Here is a 12,301-nt window from a genome sequence, read left to right as displayed (position 1 = left end):
ACAGCAGGGCTGTCCTGCAGGTGGATGAAGTTTCTGAGCCTCGTCCGGTTTGAGTTAATGCTCCGAAAGTTCTCCCTGAATCACCCAGCTCCTCCTCCTCTCCCTCCTTTGAGTTCCTGAAGCATTTACTATTTTCACCATGTTTTTGGCACTGGACAGGGTCTCCTCAATTAGACTGTAAGTTTCCTGACATCACAGAATGTGCTATTTCCTGGAGGACCTTGTTTCATCAGCTTAGTCTAATCATGATGATCCAAGTGTTTCTAGTAACAGAGGTTTCACTGTTACTAAAACTCACTAATAACAGGTTTTTTGTTTGTTTGTTTGTTTTTTGAGACAGAGTCTCACTCTGTCTCCCAGGCTGGAGTGCAGTGGTGCGATCACAGCTCACTGCAACCTCTGCCTCCTGCATTCAAGCAGTTCTCCTGCCTCTCCTGTCTCCCTGCCTCCTGAGTAGCTGGGATTACAGGCTACGCCACCACACCCAGCTAATTTTTGTCTTTTTAGTAGAGTTGGGGTTTCGCATGTTGGTCAGGCTGGTCTTGAACTCCTGACCTCAAGTGATCCACCCCCCTCAGCCTCCCAAAGTGCTGGGATTACAGGCATGAGCCACCACACCTGGCCTCTAATAACAGAGGTTTCTTACTCACGTGGATGAGATGCCCATGGAATCTCAGCGGTTCATCTGCACTTTGACACTTCTGCTCACATTTCATGGCCAGACAGGTCACATGGTTGACAGGGACAAGGATGTATAATCCTCCCACATAAGGCAGACTAACGGGGGGCAGTGGGGTGGCAGTAAATATTTTGAACAATAATACAACCTATCGCAGACCTAGAATATTATTTTCTACAAAACTGTTACTCAGTAAATATTCAATGGGAATGATGAGACAAATATCCTAAGACAGAAATATTTGAACACACTTCTCTGGTCTACACTAACCAATGAAATGTTGGGGTACTGATTCTCATGGCCAAGTGATAAACTGAAACCAAATCAGCCCTCTGGCTGGAGTGTGGTTGAGGTAGATGAGACAGGCCCAAGGTCACCTAGGAAAATGCGCTGTAAGGAGCTAGGACTCGGCACACTCACTCCCCCTCTGAGAGGCAGGATGGCATCTGAAGAGGAGCTGGCGTTCCAGGATGGAAGATTTCAACTTAATAGATGAAGACATTTCCCAGACCAAGAGACTCCCATATCTGCAGTCCCTACTCTGGGTGGCATGCAGGCAGGGACTGCTGTCTTTGAGGATGCCATGCAGGGGATTCCGGCAGTGAAGAGAAAATTGGTCTAGAGATCCCGGACTGACTCTTCTAGCTTTAAAAGTTTGTCCCAAACCTCAGAGGAATCTGCATTTCAATTGTGAGGCCATACTCACTCTCCAGAACACGCAGAAGTAAGGTAAGATGAAATGTGTCAAAGACCCCAGAAAACATGCTGTGAAGGACCAGGGAAAGGGGACAGGCCACCCGGCTTCCTGGGACTTAAGTGGGTCCCAAAGGCCAGGCTTCGTAGGGGTTACGGTCAGATCGGAGGATAGGAATTCGAATGTGCAAGACAAAAGCGTGGGTTAGTGCAGGGACACCTCAGGTGGTGCCCCTTCCCTTCTCTTCCCCCTCCCTCCAGTGCACAGGGTCCCAGGAAGTGAAAGAAATACAATCTGCACATGACTCAAAGGAGCTGCCGCTGCTGCCACCACCGCCTTTCAGAGGCTTTCTCCAATTCAGGTTTGCATCTTATTTTCCTGCGGACTTTTTTTTCCTTCCCTTTGCCATTCTGGCTTTTGTTGATATAACCTCAATTTCTTACTGTCTTTCAAAGCCTTTATTCCCCATATTGAGGGAAGGAATTTTTAATGTCACGCTAGGTCTCTCGCCAGGCCAGTTGTCTTTTTCCAAATCAGTCAGGTGCTCAGGGTAGCTAAGGATACAAAGAGGCTTGGCAGAGAGAGGGAGAGAGTCAATAGCAAGGAGGAAAACAGCAACTGCAACTGATGAAGGTCCCCGAGGTGATTTGCAAATCTGCTGAAATCCTGAACAAGCTTTGATTTAACCCAAGCTTGAAATGGCTTTTATTTACTGTCTATTGTGGAATAAATGACATCTCATAAACAGGCTTTATCCATTACCCCAGAATGGAGAGCATGCTGTTAGGGACATTTTATCCTCTTGATATCAAAGGAGATATGCCGGGGTGTGTTATTACAAATAGAAAAATCAATGCTGAGACACACACATCTGAAATTTCATTTTCGTCCAACCACATTTTCAAAGCTTAAAAAAAAAAAAAAAAGAGGCAATCGCTAATAAAAATGACTTCAGAACCGGAGGATTTACCAAGCCTGAGCAAAGGACCGGCTGGGACCAAGCCCAGACAGTGAATAAATCTGACTCTGCCCTGGGGCCATTTCCTGCTCTGCCTCCCAGACAACCCAGCCTGCCCAGGGCTGCCCAAAGCACAACCTTCTCCCCCCCACTCCCAGCCTCCTTGGTCTCTACTCTAGGCCTTGCCCAAACACTGTTTATGCCCTCCAGATACCACCTTGCTAGCTGTACTCAGTCCTCCCATCCCAACCACACACTACATTTGGCAGCAGACCACATGGAAAATGCCAGAAATGTCCAGAGGCCGTTGCTATTTCTCCCAGGTCCCTCCCACCTGAAGGGCAGGGGCTCCTGAATCTCTCAGGTATGTGTGAAAGTGAAAAGGCCCCCATGGAGTGAGGAAGGAAGCTTAGCCATTCTCCAAGCAAAGGCTCAGTCCTGCCTCTCACTGACCTGAATGCCATTTCTGCCAACCACAACCCCTCTTTCCGAAATAAGTATGGGAGAGAAATACTTTTAGCTTTTCACAAAATTTTTTTGAAGACACCATCCCAAGGCTCCATCACATTGTGTGATCTTGTATTGGGGTGAATTTCTGGTTTAGAACCTTGTTTTTGCACGAGGCTGTAAGCTCAAGGAGGCCTGATGTTGTTCTCTTTACGTTTCTAGTGCTGAGCACAGTGTGTGGCACAGAGTAGCTGCCCAATAAATGCTAGTTGAATCCAAGAGATGTGCAGGCTGGTTGCAGAGACAAGAATGGCTGGCTAGACACCATGGAGGCGCTAGAAGCCAGTCTCAGCCATCTGAAATGAAATACTCCAGTTCTTGCCTTGAGGCCTGAACTACATGGAGTTTGCTGGTTTCACGCAGTCAGTCACATTTGACACAGGAATGGCTTACTGAGTTAGTTGAGGAAAATGGACCAGTAGAATTTGCTTGGTTTTAAGACCTCATGCAAGAAATCCTGACCTGCCTCCCTCCCAGAAAAAAAAAAAAAAAGGTATTGGTAAGATGTGAATAGGAATGCAGAGCTGGGCACAAACGTGTGCCCATTCCTAGAGAAAGAACTTGGCATTTCAGAACAGGCAGAGCATCAAGTTTCATTTAATCTAATGCAGTCTCTTTAGAGGTGGGGAAACTGAGGTCCAGAAAGGGGTGGTTGATTCATCAAAAGTCACACAGAAAACTGTGGCCATGTGTGGACCAGTGTTTGAAATCCCTGATCCCATTCCTGACCCCCTTGCTGTGCCTGAAAAGAATCCAGAGAGAGAACATAAGCATGAGGGAACCAACATAGCAATCATTGCAAAGGCAACCGCAGTGTTGGTCTCTTTGATCATGGTGGTGGTTTTATTTAAATAATCACATAACGATGAATGTGTTGAAAAGCATCCACACTGTGCAAACAGTATTTTTGCTGTTTTAAAGAGGCACCGCTCTTGTTTTCTCTACAACCTTTACTTGTTTGAAGGCCACTGATCAGAACTGGGACATGCTGACTACTGACGCATTTTGGGAAGAAAATTCCCTGAAAGGTGTGCCCCCTGCTCCCACAGAGACATGCTGTCTATTTCTTCCTCGAGTGTTGCATAAAGCTTTGAGAGAATAGCCTAAGCCAGCCAACACAACGGCGATTCCGCCCAAGATAGGCGGCAGTATTTAAATAAGGTTTCAATAGGAAAGAACGGTCTCTTTGGACTAGGTCTGTGATGTAGTTATCAGGAGGAGAAATTTGTAGAACCCATTACCTGCCACTCCTTCCCCCAGGAAATCCCTTGTTTGCGGAGCATGAATCTCTCCGGCTTTGGCTGGCTTTTACACTCTGGATTGTCCTGGGTAAACATCTGTCTCACACCGTGTTTATAAAAAAGAGGCATTTGTGCCTTTGATTGCTTCAAGGTTTCTGCAGCACACGTGCGTTCTTTCTCTCCTCCTGCCTTCCCCTACCCAGCTCACCCGCTCCTCCTAAGCAAACAATCCCCCATGTTGATTTTGGCCCCTTTTGGTATCATAGTGCTTTGCTTTGTCCAGAACAAGGAAAATGCACACCACAACTCACCTGCTCCACCTTGAGAGAGAGAGTTTTTCATAACAAAGGCAGTATATCTTAACTGGATTATTATTATCATTTATCACACAAAATTTTTCAAACACTTCCTCTAAGCAGAGCATTGAGGTAGATGCCATACACTACACAGAGACCCAATTCCTGTCTCAAGTAGCTCACGGTCTTATTGAAGAGTCAGCTTGCAAACATTCAACATGAGGGCTCTACCTGCATAAGGACCATAGGGCTTTGATGGGGCAGGGAATTGTCACTGTTCTTATTGTTAGTGAAACTGAGCCTCTCATCTTCAGTCCTGAGGTGGTTCAAACCCATACATGGGCCAGGCCTCTCAATTGTCTGCTCCTGGAAAGAATATGGCAAACAGTTTCCTTTTATTCTCACACCTCTCTTTGTAGGACGTCCTTGCGTGGCTGAGTCAGGCCACTGGTGAGTATCACTCCAGTAGAAACTCTACGAACTAGAACTCAACAATATTCCTGGTGGTTAGGAATATATATATATATATTTGCATCACTTCAATTTAGATCAGAAATGAATTACAAGAAAATAATGTCATCAAACAGTAAGAATTTCTTTTTGAAAGAAGACGTAAACAAAGTTTGGCTTCAATGTAGTTGAAGCTCCTTCACCTCCAGTTATAGATTGGACAGTGAGCACTGTTGTCTTCAGAGAAACGGCTAGAAGCTCCATCGTTAGCCAAGAAAGACGTGTAATGTCGAGCAGCAGGGACTTCCTGTCAAGGGAAGTGGACCCAGATATTTGAAAACTGTTTCCTAACAACCTGAAAGGGCTTTCTGCTTGACCTTCCACTCCTAGGAAGCTCAGTCCCCAGTTCCACTCACTTATCTTGGAAATTCTAGTGTGAAGTGTGTCATGATTCAGACGATTCACACGGCTGGCAACTGAGCTCACCTTGAGTTCAGTGCTTGATGGGAGACCCAGGTTCAGTCCAGGCCCTGACATACCTGGCTGGTGACTTCATATCAGTCACTCAGCCTCTCTGGCCTCCATTGTAACTGATTTCTAATGGCCTTTCCACAACTAAGGACAATGATTCCATAAAGTAATTGGGCCATGCTAGATTGCAGCTACTTTTTATATCTGCTGATTTTTTTCTTGGAGGTATGTGCTCATGAGAATCTCTGCTGTACCCTCTGGGGTCTGGTGTCAGCTAAGTGGCTGACCTTATACTTGTCATTTGAGGATACACTAATACCTTGCTGCGGAAATACAACTGAGCACCTGGGAGTGGAGTGAGCTGGCCGGCAATTAAAAGACAGCTCCAGCTTTATCCATAATGCCCTCATTACTTTATTTAATGAGAAACAAACAGGACAACTTGTTAACAATGATCAATGCTCCACTATTGTACACAGGTGTTTGTTAGGGATTCTTGGTACTTTCTGAATTTTTATAATTTCTCAAAATAAAAATTATGATTTAATAAGGGCAGGGCAAATTCAGATGGCAATTGCCTCTGATAAGGGATGGAGAGAGGTGTGGTCAGAGAGGGGAACACAATCCTTCAAATGTGATGGGTTTTTCTGTTGCTTTAACTGGATGGTGGAAGGTGATCATTTCACTATATTTTAAATTGCACTTTATGTTATATATACTTCTTGTATTTATATATTTCATTATAAAACGATGTTAGAATGACAAGGTAGAAACATTGATCTTAGTTTGGTAAGTGTCTCCCCTTGAATAATGAAAGGACCCACATGGTGTTCAATAGAAATATAATTTGAGCCATGTGTGTAATTTTAAATTTTCTTCATAGCCCCATGTTAAAAGGCAAAACAAAACAAATGAGATTTATTTTAATACTGTATTTTATTTAACCCAATATATCCAACTTATTGTCGTTTCAACATGTAATCAACATTTCAAAATTATTATTTTACTTTTTTTGCACCGAGTCTGGGAAACTCCATATGTATTTTATCTTTGCTGCACATCTCAATTCTGACTAGCCAGTGAACTAGGGCAGGCAAACCCCTGGGCTCCAGACTCCCTTTCCTGGCAGGCCCCGTGGGCTGAGAACACTGGGCTCTCTCACTGTACCACTTATGAAAGATAGCCCCAGAAAAACCTCACATTATCCCCATCTGGGCCCTCCTTTCTGCTCTGAGATGGGGACCCTAACTCACAGGGAGGAGCCACCCACCCCAACAGCAAAGGGCCAAGGAAGAAGAATGTAGAGCTGCCATTGTCTCCAAATTCCAGGCAGCATATGCTTTCTGCAGGCAGAGGAACAGCCTTTGCTCATGGGATCCTTTGCCCTGTCCACCAAGGGAGACCCACAGGTCAGTTTGCTTTTAGAGGGATGAGGTGTTAACAGTCTGGGAGAAAATCACAAGCAATAAGAAACAGTGTTTGTGGCAGAAAGAGCCAGCTCCATAAACCCCCTTGCTGGCTCTTTGGTTCAGAAGTGGCCTCATAAAACACTGGTGGATGGTGATTGATGTCCCTGGACCTGCTGGTCAACCAAGGTCCTGGGCAGCAGGGGGCCCTAGCCAGGGAGCAGAAGGTGGAGCTCAAATCCCACCCAGGAAGGGGCTTGCTCCTTTGTCACGCCGACAAATCCACATCCCTGGAAGCGAAATCAAGTCCAGGAGAGGCTGGGTTATTCTGGGCAGGGTCAGAAAAATATTCTTAATCAGATTTGAAATACATCACTCCTAGAGGAGGACTGGGACTCTTTGGACCCTGGAGAGGCACATATCTCAGGGGACTCAGGGGCACTCAGGGACTCAGGGGCAGTATCTGGGCACCTCCCTCCCCCTGCTCCAGAGACTACCCCACCCTAGCTATTTACAAGAGGTGATGTTTGCACAGGAGATTTGTGCCTTAAACCAAAACCACAGTGAAACCAGATGACAAAAGTGCTATTTGGGGTTTCTAAGACTGGACATTTTTCCTTTCTCCACATATATGTATAAAACGGGACATGTGGGATATATATAGGATATATATGAACAGGATATATTTATCCTATTAGAAAGAAAGGTCAGGCTACATTTGCGACAAGCAAAGTTTCCCAGTCCACACAAGCATGAAGCCCTGCTTGGAGGCTGGTGGAAAAGATGCAATTTACCTTTGGGTGCTGAGGCTGGGATTCCCATTTAAAAGTCTAAGCTGGCTGATTATTTATTGATGTCTCTCTCTCCATAGCTGTCTGACTTTTACTGGTTGGAAAAAGCTCCTTTGTGCCTAAAGCATTTTTTGAATTAAGTTCTTTTCAGTCATTTCCCCTCAGGTGTTAACCAATGAGACCGTACTTTGACAAAAGTCCGCTTCCCCCCCTCACTGCCCTCCTTATTTTATGTCATGAAATGAAATTAAGTATCAGGAGAGAGGCCATCAAACAACTGGGCCTGACGTGGTTATTTGCCATGTATTTTTTATTTACAGAAAGAGTGAGAATAATGCATTGGAACCATTCATATTTTACAGTGAATCTGCCTCCAAATCCTACCGGGACAAAAACCCAGGCAATTTAATGAATACACAGGGCTCGTTCTCTATGTCTCTGTCTAATGCTCTTGCCACTAGCCCAGAAGTGGTCCTTGAAGCTGCACGTTTTCCTCAATTCCCTGAGGTCAGGATGGTCCGGCCTCCCTACCTCAGTGGGATCATCTGTGAAATGCAATGATAGTGAAATGGAACGATACTCACCACAGAGCAGGGAACCGAGGTCTCTTCCGGTGGTAACAGTCATGGTTCCATGAGCTGAAACCTTCCTTTCAAATAAACTTTTCTCTTCTGGGATGGAGGTGCCCAGATCCTGACCCCGAGCCCGGATATGTGCCTCCCAAGGGTCCAAAGAGTCCCAGTCCTCCTCTAGGAGTGATGTATTTCAAATCTGATTAAGAATATTTTTCAAAGATTTTCCTACAAGTAACCTCAGCTAGAGCAGCCCAGTTGACTATTTTGGCAAGAACCACCCTCTCCTTCACATCTACCCTCACTTCTACCCCACCTAGGGAGAAACAGCTGCCAAATGCATATTCTGGAAGTGAGAGACTGATGAATGGGGAGCTCTTGGAAAGCCTGGCCAGGCAGAACTGGGAGCCAGCGAGGACCTTCCTTGAGGGTCTTGGCGCCCCCTGAACTGAAGGCTGGCACGGAAGCCTACCTGGAACAGCACTGAGAGGCAACCCCACAGAGTATACCCCAGCCAGGGAATCTGCTCCAGCCAGGCCACCCCAGGCAAGTTTGTGCAAGACTTATTACTGAGGATGGATTTAGGGTGACAGTGGAGAGGTGTCTGTTGCTGATAAGCATGAACTGATGGCATATTCTCATCCAGCCAGTCCTGTCCTGGACCCTTTGGTAGGTCTTGGAGTCTGGCAAAGTGGGTTCAAATCCCAGTCCCTTGGGATGCTATTTAATCCCTCTGAGCCTTACTTTGCTCATCTGAAAAATGGGATAAAATAAATTACTCAAGCAGTTGTGAAGATTACAAAGACAACATATGCGGAAAGCCAATGTCTGGTACACAATAGGAGTCAGTATGACCTTTTTAGTTTAATAAAACAGACCCTGCTCTAAAAAAGCTGTTGGCACTAAATCACATTCTCAGAAAAATTAATAACAACAGAAGCATGTGATTCAAAGTCACCCAAGGAAGTATTTCGTGTAAGTTTTTGAAATTGAGTCGCACTGAGTCGTTCCCGTCTTAGCATGGCCACCCTCCAGATTCCCTGGGACCTTCCCTAACTTTAGCACGTGGTCACCCTAGCCCCACCCTCTGCAGGATGCTTTGCCCTCTGCCATCAGTCTGGCACACTGCCACACCCCAAGGCCCTGTCTCCCTGGCTTCCTCCACTTCCCCTGCCTCTCTTCTGCCCAGCTCCCACCATTCAGATGGGTCCTTCTGGATCAATAGTGTACATGCTAGGTAGGGCCTATCTTTCCGGCAGTGAGGAGGGTTGATCCTACATCACCCCATTCTCTGGTAGGACTGTCTCCCCAGACAAGCAGAGATAGGCTTCTGCAGCAGGATTTCTGTATGGAAAGGCCTAAAAGTCACTGAACAGGAGACACTACTTTTCATTCAGTTGTGCTGGAGAAACAGGGGTAACCCTTACAGAACTTTCCATCTAGCAGAGGAGACAGAGGCTGTCAACAATCACACACAGGCCGGGCGCGGTGGCTCAAGCCTGTAATCCCAGCACTTTGGGAGGCCGAGACGGGCGGATCACAAGATCAGGAGATCGAGACCATCCTGGCTAACACAGTGAAACCCCGTCTCTACTAAAAAATACAAAAAACTAGCCAGGCGAGGTGGCAGGTGCCTGTAGCCCCAGCTACTCGGGAGGCTGAGGCAGGAGAATGGCGTAAACCCGGGAGGCGGAGCTTGCAGTGAGCTGAGATCCAGCCACTGCACTCCAGCCTGGGCGACAGAGGGAGACTCCGTCTCAAAAAAAGAAAAACAAAAAACAAAACAAAAAAACACAATCACACACAAATCACATATACGGCCCGTGACAACAGCTGCGAGGGGTGGGCACACCGTGGAACAGGTGTAAAGGGAAGCACAGTGACTTCCCTCCCTACTATGTGTCAGTGGCTGGGTGTTGATGGGGGCTGGGACAGATCACAGGGAGGACCCACAGCAGCTGAAGAAGAAGGACTGGGCATTTCAGGGAGAGGATTTTAAAATCCAGTTTCTGGTCTGGCCAATCTTTTGCTGGACTTTGGAGTAAAACCAACAAAAAAATTTTATTAAAACCTGAAACTGGTTCAAATCCCAACACCCCAGGCAAGCTCCTTCACTTCCTTGTGCCTTTATCTTCTCATCTGAAAAATGGAGACACAGCTGACTGGTCATCTCCTGCCCCAATTTCTCCATGACGAAACAGCCTGACTCTGGGACACAGCTGGTCATAGCTAGAGCCTGGAAGGTCCAGGAACAGAGGTACTATGGCCTCAGAGCCCTGGGACTGTCTGCCAAGCCTGAGCCTGGAGGCCACATTCTCTCAGGGGTCCATCCTCACATGCACAGCCCTTTCCCCATCCAGGGGGTTTCCCCCTCTCTCTCTGTCTCTTTCTCTTTCTCTCTCTCTCTCTCTCTCTCTCTGTGTGTGTGTGTGTGTCTGTGTGTGTGTGTGTGTGTGTGTCTGTCTGTCTGTCTGTCTGTGTATGTGTATGGATGTTTGCCAAAGTTACCGAGGTCAGTGCTTCTGGTAAAAAGTGTAGAATCAACTCCAACCGGGGATAATGTTATAACCATTTTTTGTGGGCAGGGAACATGAAATATAATACCCTCTATTTGTAGAGCACTTTTAGTTGCTCTTTAAGGCAAACATCTTTTCCTTAGAATCCTCTGAAAAGTCCTCGATGATTTCCTCTTGCTGAAGCAATTTGTCCCTTCTTGGAACACTCCCCACGCTGCAGTGCATGCTGCTCTTAGGACACATAACACGTTCTCCCTTGTGTTATGACTGTTTGTGCTCTTGTCCAACTAGACTTGCAGATCAAGCAATATTATTCCTTTTATATCCCTGCACAATCCCTAAAATTGGGTTAGAACATCCTAAGAATCAAATAAACGCTTGTTGGATGAATGAATGATGTGTGCCGGAATGAATGCACAACATAAATGCAAGAGGCTTTTCCCAGAGCCCTTTAACCCCTCTGCTTAGCCCAGAACTCTTTCTACTACACAGACTTTTGACCCTAACCTCTCTCCCATCCCCTCTCCACTTCCCAGTCCTAACAGGTCCCCAGTCTTTACATCTTATTTGGCTGCTTCTATGGTTGAACAATAGCAATATTGTTATTGAAATAACTTAGATGAGCTCAGTCACCTTGAATCAGTGACACTATTAATAGTGACAGGTTCCAGGGCCCACCTTATGTGCTGGGTATGGCCATTTGGTTGCCAAAATGGAAGGTTAATAGGTAGACACCCGCCCAGTTTGACCCTGTTACTGACACTACACACATTCTGAATCTCTTTAAGCCCCGTGAGATTAGTGCCTCTACTGAAAGACTGAGGGATGTGTGACTACACTTAGAAAAATACAACCAATAATTGAATTGGTGGCTCCATTGGAATATTAAACAATGATTGTAATGGTGCATACCCAAAAGCAGCCATCCACATCCACTGAGACACTAGGACACATATTTTGTGCGCTCCCAGGGAGTTGGATCAGCTGAGGAAGTCTCCTGCCCACCAATGAGGATGCTGAACACAGGAGTCCACTGTGCCCTGAGCTCCAGGAAGGGAGAAAAACAGAAAACGCTCTGGGCTGACAATTCTTTATGCCCTTCACCCACAGGTGAAGTCTATGGACAACCAGGAGAATCAAATGAAGCCAGAGGTTCATTCCCCCAGGGGCTCTCAAGCCTTGTTTGTCCACGGCGTAGGACTCCCTGCTGCACCACAGCCCCATGCACGTAAATCTTACAAATAAGTTGCTGATCACAGTGAAGGTGGACTGAGAATGAGAATGGGTTCATGAAAATGCAGCTTCACCATTGATAAATTCAACTGAAATTAATACACATTTTGAAAATATGGCCCAGCAAAGTACCACTGCCTCTGAGAGGGATGAGGGGCACAGGGTGGTGGTAGTACAGAGTTAGGCACACCGGTCTCTGTCTGTAGGAGGCTCACATTCAGGGGAAACGCAACCAAACATGAGACATTTTTTCCTGATGGTAGGTCATAAGCATCATAGCTATATAGGAGAGCATAGCCGAAACCCTGTAGTCACCTTAAAGAATCAAAGTGTCTGTGTGTGCCCTGAACGTAGCAACAGGGGGCTCCTGGGACCACATGGTTCACAGGAAACAGCCTGAACTTTGGAGACAGACCCACTTGGTTTCAAATACCAGCCTCACCACTGACTACGGAATGTCCTTGGTCAGATTGCTTACTCTGTGTTC

The 12,301-nt window shown here is 46.2% G+C and overlaps 1 long non-coding RNA gene across 1 annotated transcript in view; it reads right to left on the bottom strand.

Annotated features, from left to right (window-relative positions):
• Window positions 1–4,741, bottom strand: part of LOC105531148 — a 20,046-nt gene extending 15,305 nt beyond the window's left edge. Inside the window, exon 1 of the long non-coding RNA XR_001004746.1 lies at window positions 4,607–4,741. This is a non-coding gene — a long non-coding RNA (uncharacterized LOC105531148). The remainder of the gene's footprint in view (window positions 1–4,606) is intronic.
• Between the last annotated feature and the right edge of the window lie 7,560 nt (window positions 4,742–12,301).

This window comes from Mandrillus leucophaeus, unplaced genomic scaffold (genome assembly GCF_000951045.1).
Source record: "Mandrillus leucophaeus isolate KB7577 unplaced genomic scaffold, Mleu.le_1.0 Scaffold87, whole genome shotgun sequence".
NCBI lineage: Eukaryota > Metazoa > Chordata > Mammalia > Primates > Cercopithecidae > Mandrillus > Mandrillus leucophaeus.
The sequence above is the reverse complement of the archived record's forward strand: the minus strand, read 5'-3'. Positions and strand labels throughout refer to the sequence as shown.